The 11,619-nt window shown below is 40.3% G+C and overlaps 1 long non-coding RNA gene across 1 annotated transcript; it reads right to left on the bottom strand.

Moving 5' to 3' along the window:
• Positions 1-225: 225 nt before the first annotated feature.
• LOC149165974 (uncharacterized) lies at positions 226-1,805 on the bottom strand. The gene is made up of 5 exons (XR_016260382.1): positions 1,427-1,805; positions 1,271-1,321; positions 948-1,164; positions 793-861; positions 226-712 (listed from the first exon to the last, which is right to left on the bottom strand). It is a non-coding gene; the product is annotated as an uncharacterized LOC149165974 (long non-coding RNA).
• Between the last annotated feature and the right edge of the window lie 9,814 nt (positions 1,806-11,619).

The raw sequence follows: 11,619 nt of genomic DNA, 5'->3' as shown, positions 1-11,619 counted from the left end.
ACTCTTGCGTTTATTAACGGAAAATGCTAAAAATTCTCATGTTTATTAATGGAAAATGCGCAAAGAAACTCACCCTTAAACTCACATTAGAATAATTGTGTTACCAAGTTCAGAGCTCACTGTCGTCCAATCCCAAGCATCATGAAAACATTTAAAAAAAAAAAAAACATGCCAAATAAAGTTGAAGTGACTTCAAAAAGCCATAAATACAGGTAAAATATACAGGTAAAATATCATGAGATACTGACCATGAAAATATTGAAGCAAAAAACTAAGCTTAATAATCACGCAAAAGTATCAAAATACCAATTCAACCCCCCACGCCTATATAGAATATTGTCTCTATGAAGCTACTGGTGTTTTAGGAAAACCCTTTGTTCTGTAAATAAAGAGTCATTAGTTATCTGAAGAACGCCAACAGCCCTTGAGGTATTGACTATGATTTTCTGTTATAATTATCGAAGCCTTTCGAGAAGATCTTTCCAAACCCAAAAGTTGCCTTAAGAATATCATCTTATGGACATATTGTTATGGACATATTGAGGGAAAATGGGTAATGTAAGTGTCATTGTTGGGAGAGAAAGAGCACTTCTTAGAAGGAAACCCTAGAGAGCAATTTCATCCCAGGTAAATTTTGAAACCCTTACATGCACCTTCTTTAGGTTGTCCACGCGAAGAATCAAGTTTGTTGCCTCCGACCTTGCTACTTGTTCTGCCATGAAAAAATTTCCTTTGTAAATCTCCTCTATAATAAAACCAAGATGCTCAAAAGTAAATACCGCCAGGAAATACCTTGATGAATCGACGCTTTGACCAAATGATACACCAACCACGATATGTTGTAGGGTAACAATGAAAACCCTGGAACGAACACCAAAAAAACCAAGCTACACAATTGAGGAGAGACCGTGGCAGACCGGGCTATAAAAAAAAGAAAAAGACCTCACCTGCAATGTCAGTGAATTGGAGGATGAGTCGCCAAGTTGCAGAGTTTTTTTTTGCGCAGAGGTCTCGGTGTAAATGATCGAGCCGGAGGTGAAGGCAAGGGAAAAAAAAGGCGTAACTGAGGACAGATTTAGCTATGGCACAATATGTCCGTGGAAATAAGCCCAATTATTCTTCCCCCGAGATCTTCAGAAAACTCCCTCTTGAAAAGCGATACAACTGTCACATTAGAAATTCCTCAGTAAGGGAAGTAAACATTGTAAGTTCAATACCTCTCTCGGGTAAAGAAATGGCAAATTATGCACCCGGGAAAAGGTATTATCACCTTCAAGCGAGTACACAGTAAGCTGAGCAAGGGCGTTACTGTGCAAACCCTCTGCATGCAAAAGATATTAGATAGGTTAGATAACCCGTAACATTATGGAACAAAACCCTTAAAAGAAATAAACCTGGAACAAACCCTAGACCTCTCAGTAAGTACCTGAAGGTGCTTCCCCGCCATATCATGTCTGGGACGCCGCAGGAAACCGGAGATGGTGTGTTAGCTAAACCCTCTCTTGAAGATTATTGAGAGGCACAGTAAAATGTTGTAAAGCAACTTGTTTCCCCTGAAGAGCATCAGAAGGAAACCTCACCGTAAATGTAAAACAAGAAATCGAAGAATGTGTGAAATTCTCGAGGAAACAGAAGTTACCGAAGGCACTGTGCAGAAATATCTGAGAAGGCCGAGTGACAGAGATCCCCAGCACGCTCACCATGCAAATGACTAGCAAACCCCACGGAAATACCAGGTACAACTAAACCGTAGGAACAGAACCTTACGTAATCGACGGTGATGCTGCTCCACATGTTAAACCAAAGTACATCGAGAAGGGTCCACAACGTGTATGGTCGCTGTGCCCAGTCTTCCTTGCCCATCGTTTTCTCCGGCGGAATACCGTACGACCCATTACCCGAAATAGTCCGATTACCCAGTAGATAATGCTTCGGATGAAACATATTCTCAACATATTTAATCCCATTTAACCCTTTCCCGTGATTGAAAAATCAACAACCCTCCTTCCACAATTGAAATATGTGGCCTTCGGCTAAAAATCAAGATAAACCATCGACATGTTATTTATACGTATTGACGAGTAGGTAGAAGTGGAATGAGCCAATTTATAAGACTAACACACTCCCACAGACAAGGTCATGCGTAAATGGGAAGTTAGTGAAACGTACTGGTTTAATGAGGGTGTCACATGTTTTTAAGTAAACCTCTAATTCAGTCTCCGATAAGGACATCATGTTCGTTTATCTCACAGATGCTATTGGTGAAGGGATTTAGTGGTAGGTTTAGAATAAAAAATATAACAAGAGTACCTAAGCTTTTCTGTTGCAAGAGCAAACTGATAACCATGCGCTTAAAAGGAATCTCTCAAACGCTATTTATGGATGAAAATCAAACATTGGTGTTAATGGTGAAAAGGCTCGGTTTTTAAGTCTACCATCAAAGAGACATAAGAGAACATAAGGATTTCTATTAATATTGCAAGGTGAAAACCTTACTTTCAGAAAAAATCTTTTAAATGAAACCTTGGAGGCTTCTCTCCAACTTCACCCTCTACTAATTGAATCCCTTGAATTTATGTCTATTGCAAATTGAGATATTTAATGAACATGGAGAAATTTCATAGTGGGAAGACTAGAAACTCTAATCTACATAATCATGACCAACCCAATCATGTTGTTTATCCTTCATTTGTTGTTGGTTACAAATTTAAGTTATGCTATAATATTGAATTTCATGGCGCATAATGTACAACATCTGCAAATGGGTTGGTTTGATCAAAGATTATGCTAAAATCGCTTGTATTCCACTCTTTCATTGACAATGGCCAAGAAAAAACTAGAGTTAGAAGAAGTAACGAGAGATGTCAGACTCTAGCGCGACGAATCTCTTATCACTTCCCTGATCACAGAGTAATGTTGAGAGAACAAATTGAGTCAGGGTGAGGACATGCCTACCTCGCGATATTTCTTATACTGCGACTACTTTCCATGTCAACGATCAAAATATATGTCGTCGTCAAAACTAAAAATGCATAACCCTTCTCCATGCATTGATCATAGGAAAAAGGGGCACTACGGGTGCTATTATTACCATCACGATCGAAGGTGAGGGTTCATAATTCAAATCGCGAGTGCCTCGACACCCCCCCTATTACAACCTGGGAATAATTATATCAGTGTTCATCTGAACATAGGCCGAGTGCACACTCATTCTCATTGGAAAAAAAAGGGAAGAGAATAGATAAAGTTCATATAGATGGATATTGTTACAAGTTATGTTGAGATATTTAATCTTACTATCTACAGAGTGTTATAATTAGTTTTGATTCACTTGAGAGTGGAAAATAAGGGAGAATATGCATTATTGGAGAGATTTTGTTTCACAGTTGTGCGTGTGCCATAGATTAGGATTAGTTCCTACTTTCTAGGAGTGAGTTATAATCTCCCTAAAATGATGTAAACTTATATATTTGTGATTTTATGGTTAATTGAACAGAGATTTTTTCTTGAGCAGTCTCTAGGTGTAGCTTGCTCACCTATGAGCAACTAGTTTTAGAATATAAGTTGTATCTTATAAGAGCTAGTGAGACTTGGTGGTTGAATTGAGTGCCTTAGTGGCAGAGTTGAGGGTCTTAGTGGCAGTGGTGGCGCCTTGGTGGTAGAATTGAGAGCCTTGGTAGCTCGAGAGCCTTAGTGGCAACACTGGATCCTTGGTGGTTGGTTCGAGAGCCCTGGTGGTTGGTTGTGTCATGAGCCTTGGTGGCTAGACAATTGAAGAGCCTTGGTGGTTGAGGTGTGAGTGACTTGGTGGCAGGAGAGAGGTGTTGAGGCTCAAATCTGCAAATTTGTTTTTTTTCATGCAGGGCTCGAGGAGCATAGAATTTTGCCTCATTCAAGCACTGTTCAACAAAGACAGCAAAGACAGTAGTGCAAATTTTTTAACAATTAACGCGTTGATCGAGCTTCACTTAGAGGAATCGGGACCAGCGCAGGACAAAAGCACAAACCCGATACCTCATTGTCGCATTGATGTGCCTATATTTGTTTGAGGCTAAGATCCTGTAGTTGCATGTATTTGTTTGAGGCCGAGACCTTGCGGCATCATTTTATTCAAGCTTAAAATTGCCTAATATTATAGAACGAGATCCATATATCTATACGGTCCAATAAGATCAAGATCAATTAATGGTTCCTGATTACTAAAGTTGTCAATGCAGTTTGGTGCAAAGCCGCTGAGATCATTATGTTGATGCACTCGAGATTGATTAGTTGGCACTCTGTTGGTTCTGTTGTGAATGCCCACATTGCTACATTTTGACGAACTGTCAGTCACGATGCTGGATTCTCTGGTCCTGTTACTTACTGGCCAGAAGAGTGGCAGACGTTGTGGGCCGCCATTCGAGGGTGCCAGCATAGATCCAATCATAGTTCCAATTTTCATTTATCAATCCCTTGCTTCTAGTTAAGAGTTCGAGACTCAGATGGAATTTTTCATGTTGAATTCTGGCGTGCCTATCCTTTTTGAAGCCTTGATGCAACTTTTTGATGGAAGGACATCGAGATCCCTTGGTTTTGGTATGTGTTATTGTTATGAAGAATTTGGTATCTACAAATAAATTCTAATTCCTTAGATAAGTAGCCATATCTAGAACAACAGCTTAAAGCACTTTAACCTTTTTCTATAAACAATAGATAAGGCAAAGAGAATGAGAGGACCTACTTGTACTTTCTCTTTCCTCTTGTCTCCTTTGTATCAGTATTCTTGCTCGTTCCCATACTTAACACGCTTGAGAAGTACCTGTAAACATCAACATAAGACAAATAACCAAACAAAGAAAAAGATCTATTGATTACAAGTAAATGGAATCAGATACATTCACACATATAAGCATCATCTATCAAGATAAGAATATGGAAAAAGGTATAAATACTTTATTGAATAGAAGGAAGAATTACAACCATGAAGCCTGATTCGAAGTCACTCCTCCAGCATTGGTTCCATCCACATCACATCATAAGCATGACATTTTGGCAACATAATGACACTTACAATAATCTCAATTCTAAAACTATCATTATCTCCTTACAATTCATCAAATTCCAGCCCTTGATCACTTAGATGAGTTCTCAATTTATAGGAATATGGAGGAGGTTTTGTCATCAATGAGGGTATTGAATGGCCTTCCAAACTTAGAGTTATTTCCATGGAGGAAGGGATTAGAGGATAGGATGTATCTTAACTCATTCCTCATCCATTTTCGAGCTCATAGGAGATCATAAGTGTGGGAATCTTCTGGAAGGCTCCAGAAGATAAGAATACTCCCCAAGCCCTATGGAAATTTTGCTCAAACTCACCCAGCGCAAGTCAAAGAGGTCCTAAGTGCTCTGTAGAGCACCCTGGCATGGACTTAACTACTCTGCAGCACACCCTTGCATGGACCTACTTGTGCTGGTCCCTCTAGAGGTCATTTCAAGATGCCTTTAGTCCATGAAATTGTCTAGGAAGGAGGCATTCAAAAGGTTGACTTGTTTAGGGCATGTAGCAACTGAAATTAGGGTTTGATGAGCCCTAAAACACTGATCTAGATGATGCGAGTGATGTGCCCAAATGGATCTGTAACAACGACCCCCTAAAGCATGAAGTCGAAAGATGTTAATGTCGAGTAAAATGCTTTACGATGTGATGAGGAGGTTCCAAAGTGCTTGGTGACCTGCATCAAGTACAATACATAATATCATGATATTTTGATTCTTTCTCATGAATTGATGAGGGAAGGCATACCCATGCTCAACATATAAACTTTCATTACTAGTACATAGACAGTTGCCTATAGATATAGACCCATGATTGGAATGACCATCAATGTAAAGCCATTGTATGGATGATTTGGTACATTTCCTGAAATCGCAGCTCGGATGGATGAAACTAGATCTGTGGTCTTCTATCTCGTTCAATCGTTTGCTCAAGTACGAGTCTAACCATGTGAATATGTGATCTAAAGTTGAACATGGGAAGACACCATCTGATTACTAGCCAATGATGTAAGTCGTTAACAAACGCGAGAGAAATCACCGATAATGATAATGATCCTCAAGGTACTGTAGTACATTCTGCATGGTGTGAATAGATGTTTTGATGTTGAACACCATACAAAGTCTTTCGGTCAAAGGCTATTGATGTCAACCTATCGCCAGAAGTGAGAAACTTGCCATTGATGTATGCAAACCTCAAGGTACTGGAAGGGTGTTTCTAAGTCAACTTCTTGGATAATGTGTTGATGTCGACAAGAAGTGACTTGTCGCAGGAGGGCCTTGATGTATCCCACATCAACAACATGAAACAAGTGTAATGACTTTGGAGAGAGAATTTGACTAATGACGCAAAGTTCGGGAATGGGGGTCATGAAAATGAAGGTTTATGGTATTGCAAAGGATGAATTTTGACTGAATGACTTCTCTTGAACATGTCGGCAACACTGAAATGAATTGGTAGCATTGACCCAAAACAAAGTGATGGATGGTATGACAGACCATCAGTATGATAACCATCAAGTTGATAACCCAACCCAAATAGTCATGGTGATGAGGTGAAAGTGTCATATTCAAGAGCGACCTACTACAAAAAGTGGTTTACCCCTTTTTCCATTTTCCCCAGTCATTGCTGACTAGTACCTCTTTATTATTTATCAAGCTTGAGGAGGATAACATATGCTTGTTGTATAATTCCACCCTTTGGGTGAATCCATCGCTATGTCATGTTTTAACGAGCCTAGCGAAGGTGAAACTCAGTCTTGTCATGGTAGGCAAGTTTGTCGCTATTTGATGTTTTAACGAGTTTAATGACAATGATAACTCAGACGTTTTCATGTTTATAGAATCTGAAAAGGGACGAAAAGAAAACTCCACAAGTTCTTCTTCGTAGATTTGTCTCTCAAGCCCGAAAAAGCGTAAAACAATATGAGAGAGAACCTATTGACCATGTTCGGTCAATGTATTCCTTTTTTGTAAATAATCTATCTCAGCCCGAAAAAGAGTTAAACTTATATTGAGTACATGTCGTTTCCAATCCATTAACGAGCTGAAAAGGACAAGTGCTCAAAAATCTTTTCATATTTAGAGAGTCTGAAAAGAGCTTAAAGAGGACTCCAAGGGAGTTCCTTTTTCGATGTTTAACAGAGCTCGAAAAAGAGATAAAAGTATGTTGTGTGGTCAAAGACACAACTTACAATCAAGCACTTCAAATTCTATAAGTCAATTGTAAAAGCTGCTCAAAACACCACCAAATGGATTAAAAATACCTGTTTCATCAGTAAAAATAGGCTGTTTCATCAGTAAAAATAGGTAAATACTAAAGTTTATTCGATTAAGGAACATGAAATAAACATAAAACAAGTATTTACCATGTCATTTTTACCATTTACTATTTACCATTCCATTTTGTTCTCTCGGCTATTTTTTTACCTCGAACTTTAGCAGTTGATTACGAGAGATTCTGCGGACCATTTCTCATGCTGTCTAGACCAGGTAGGAGATCTACCCCTCCTCTTTCTTTTCATGTCATTCTTTTACTATTTCATGCAAGTTTTAGGGTTTTTTGGGGCCTCTGGGGTTAGATTTTTTCGCCCTGGGATCAGCGCAGGCTTGCATGTCGAAAACTACACTGAAGAGCACCTAGATAGAAGGCTGCCTACTCTACAGTGCATTGTCTCCTTGCCTGGGCTATGCTGGGTGAGTTTCCCAAACTTGTTTCACCTGTTTGCTCCAAAATTTGTCCTGTTTTTTGCATGGAAAGGATCCTAATTAAGCTTATGGTTTGATTTCAAGCTTTCATTGGATCAGAATGTCTATTACTTGGTGAGAAAGAGAGCATGAAGAACAAGACATGATTTCCCTATATAATCTAGGTACAGTTGAGGCCCTCAAAAATTGTGGGTTTCTCAAATACTTCAAGTTGTCTAGAATGAGGCAACAAATAGAACTATTGTAGTTCTTAGTTCATGCATGGGATCCGATAAATCAAGCTTTTCACATAGGGGAAAAAGTGGTCCCTATTATGATAGATGATGTTTACTTTCTTACCGAGCCGTCGAGGCAAGGTGCCCTCATCTCACTTTCAAGATTTTCTCGTGGAGGTGAATCGGTGAGGGATTGAATTCGATAGTTTTGTCGGCCAGGTACACAACCTATCAAGGATGGGAAAATAAAAATCAGGGATGTAAGTGATTTTCCTTTGAGAAGTATCATTTTCACTATTGCAAAGTTGGCTAGCAGTGTGACACTTCATCTGGCGAACAGATCATATATGTAGTATGCACTAGAGTGTCTTGAGCCAAAAGTATTCAACTGGTGTGAGGTCGTACTTTCTTCACCGAAAGAACAACTGACAAAGGTAAAAAGCAGTAAGATGAATAATTTTAGCTATGGTTCGATATTAAATTATTTTTCCTTAGAAAAAATTCCATTGATGCAACCACAACATGTAACATTGGGTGTAGCTGGTCCTAGAGATCCACAGATGCAGAGGTGGGTCAAATTGATGGCTAGATATGTGGGTCAGTCAACAATCGTTGTTTCCACTGCATTCTTCAGTTGGCTTGATCGACAATAGATTGTCGTCGAGGAGCATCCATACTCAGGGATGGATTTTTATGGAGATCAAAATTTGATTTTACCAGTGGGCGCTCAATGGGGTGCTATAGGTAAATTGTTTGACCAAAATGTTTTTGATTTTCAAGTTTCTACATGTTTTTGTGTTTTTAATGTTTCCAAGACTAAACTAAAATCGTTCTTATGCATGCAAATGTGGGTACTATTTAACCTATGAGGCACCAACAGGAGGCAGGTCAGCCAGCGAGGATAAACATTGGGAGAGCGGTTCACCAAGATTTGGATTTGACCGAGACCTTGGTGGTGGGCTCCAGTATTGTAGCAACAGTGCTACAACTCCTGGAGCTTCCTTCTCTAATTTTATCAACCCGGTAGTTCGTAACAAACTTGGAAGCGATGGTGCTATATGCACAAGTACTAGCTCTTGTCGCAGCTGTCACTTGGTCAGCTGGCACAAGTCCGCTAGGGGCTCAAGCCAACTTCTATGAGCTCTTAGAAGAAGCTTTTTAACTGATGAATGAAAGCTAACTCAAAGGAAATTAACCTACTTGCAGAAAGGAACTGAAAGCCAACAAGAAACACAAACCCTAGCAAACCCTAATTCTACCAGCTAGTCCTACTGATGCAAAGGTGGGAATGCAAACTACTGAAAGAGATGCCATTACTTCTAGGAAGGTGAGATGCATGTGTCTAGACTACTTTGATATGAAGAAAACATATTTTTGTATTTTTGTTCAAGTTGTTGGAATTATTATGCATGTGCTTCTAATTGGGTCTTTACTGTGCAGCGGTAGAGCAAGGAGGGAAATGCTTGGAAGAGGTCAGGAAGGCTCAGAGAGGGTCTAAGGAGTCCCTAACATCCTTTCAGAGAAGTTCACAAAGTTTAGATGCCAAGCAACCATGTTTATGAGCTTCTACAGGAAGTTTGCAAGGGTTCTACAGGATGTTCAAGATTTCTATAGGAAGTTCAGTAGTTCCTACAGGATGTTCTACAATCGGATTTTTGGGTGATGGATGAGTGGAAGAGGCTGCATGGATGGATAGGGAGGTAGGAGGGGAGTTTGTAAGGACTCAGTGACAGAGAGATGAGATGAAGAGGGGGTGTGCAAAGCTGGGTTGTCTTGAAGAGGGTAGAGGGAATGGAAGGCCGAAAAGGTAGAATAACGTGGGTAATAGAATGGTTGAGAGATAGGGGTCTAATTGGGAGATCAGTAGTTGGTCTGGGCACGGCTTAGAAGGATAAGGGAGTGAGGGAGTAGTACTGCACAGTGTAAATGAAACAAATCATCCACGTCCTGCACATAACCGAAATTTCATCAACCTATTCTAACTATTTTAATAAAGCCAAAGAACAGCAACGTTATTTCTAAGGGAAAATCATGCATGGTACTGAAGCAAGGAATCATTCCACAAGATCTGAACGCATGGACACTTCTTCAAACGAAAATATTGCATCAAAGATTGCATGAACATGTAAAACAATGTTTTTGGTGAGTGGCACTGTCTGCAATTCCAGTCCCTAAACAGAGGTGAAAATGAGTGTGCAGTCAACCCTTTTTGGAACTCTTATTAACTCCAATCTCCTTACTCTATTCTATACTACTGAAGCAACTCTGTTTCATAGAACTAACCTACTTAACCACACCAAGAAATTCAACTCAGCAAACTGCGTTTCCAAATGCGTGTAAAGGAAAAGAAATACAATGCTGAAAGAAAGATAACAATACAAAGGAAGGAGGCCTTAGGCTCTCAGGTTGGGCCCAACCCTGAGAGCTATGGCTCCTTTAAGAACTCAGAACTGAACTCAAATCTGCCTTCTTTCCATTAAAAGATGACAATCATAAGTAAAATAACATGCCACTAATGGATTACAAAAGAGCAAAACTGAGCTATCAGCTCGTAGTTCAGAATGTGCAACAAGGTTTCAAAAGTCCTCTTCGAAGGCTAAAGCCCTATCATTTATACATCTTGAGGCCTCAAGCTGGCCTCCTAAATCAGTGGGGCTTGGCTGACCAAACTAAGAGTGATCTGCTGCTTCCTCAAAATCTGTTTGGCTGCCTTCTAACTTGGTGGTGGTGGTTGTTGGAGCTCGGAGTTGGGGGTGAAGATCACGAGGAATGCCATTCAATGCTGTGGACAACCTTCCTACAAAATCTCAATCCCATCTTGGTTGTCTCCTAGCCCTCATCTGCGTGGTTTTGCTCCATTAAATGTCAAAAAACCTGAAATAAGCACGTGTTAGCCACCTAGGAATAGTGACTGCCCTCATTCGTACAAATGACATAAATATACTAAAAAATGATGCATAAGTCATGAAAAATGAAGGGTTGAGCAAGGGTAGTTAGGCCAAATGAGCCCAAAATGTTACCAAATTTGGGGCTCATCATCACCCCCCAGCTAAAATGATTGCTCATCCTTGAGCAACTAATCCAGCTCCTCGTCCTTCATTGCCTTCACTGCCACCCTCACATCCCAGGCTTCTGCAGTAGTGTCCTCTTCACTGACATGGAACCCAGCCTTTCTTTCCACCTCTTCCCACTGTTCATGCTCATCTTTGTCTGTGCTGCCTTCCATCAATCCTAACAGCAGAGGTGGGCTTAGCTTGAGGCCAATCCAGCTGGCCTGGAGGTTCTACATGGATTTCTTATAGAGGGGCACCCGTACTAGAGCTTCCCTCATTCGAGTTGGAGTGTGATACTCTCTGATATTTAGACTGTGGGCCAATGTGTTCCATCGGCGGGTGCAAGCTTAAACACAGTTGTCCCCTAACAGTCTCTCCATATCCTCGAAATGTGCTATGGCCTGGGCTTGCTGATCCATATATTTCAATAAAGCTTGAGGGTCGATGGATAAGTGTTGGTGTGCCGATATTAATGCAGTTGGATCCCCTGGCTCTGCTCTAATTAGTAATGGCTCATTCAGCTCTCGGTTCATGACCGCTTTGACTTCTGCTGCTCTTTTGTCTTCATGGTTCAACCATGAGGCAAATGCCATTAACTGCATATCCCCTAA

Source organism: Pinus tabuliformis, chromosome 5_1 (genome assembly GCF_031772625.1).
Source record: "Pinus tabuliformis cultivar Carrire ecotype Pingquan chromosome 5_1, CPIR1, whole genome shotgun sequence".
NCBI classification, from domain to species: Eukaryota; Viridiplantae; Streptophyta; class Pinopsida; order Pinales; family Pinaceae; genus Pinus; species Pinus tabuliformis.
This window is presented reverse-complemented; position numbering and strand designations above follow the sequence as displayed.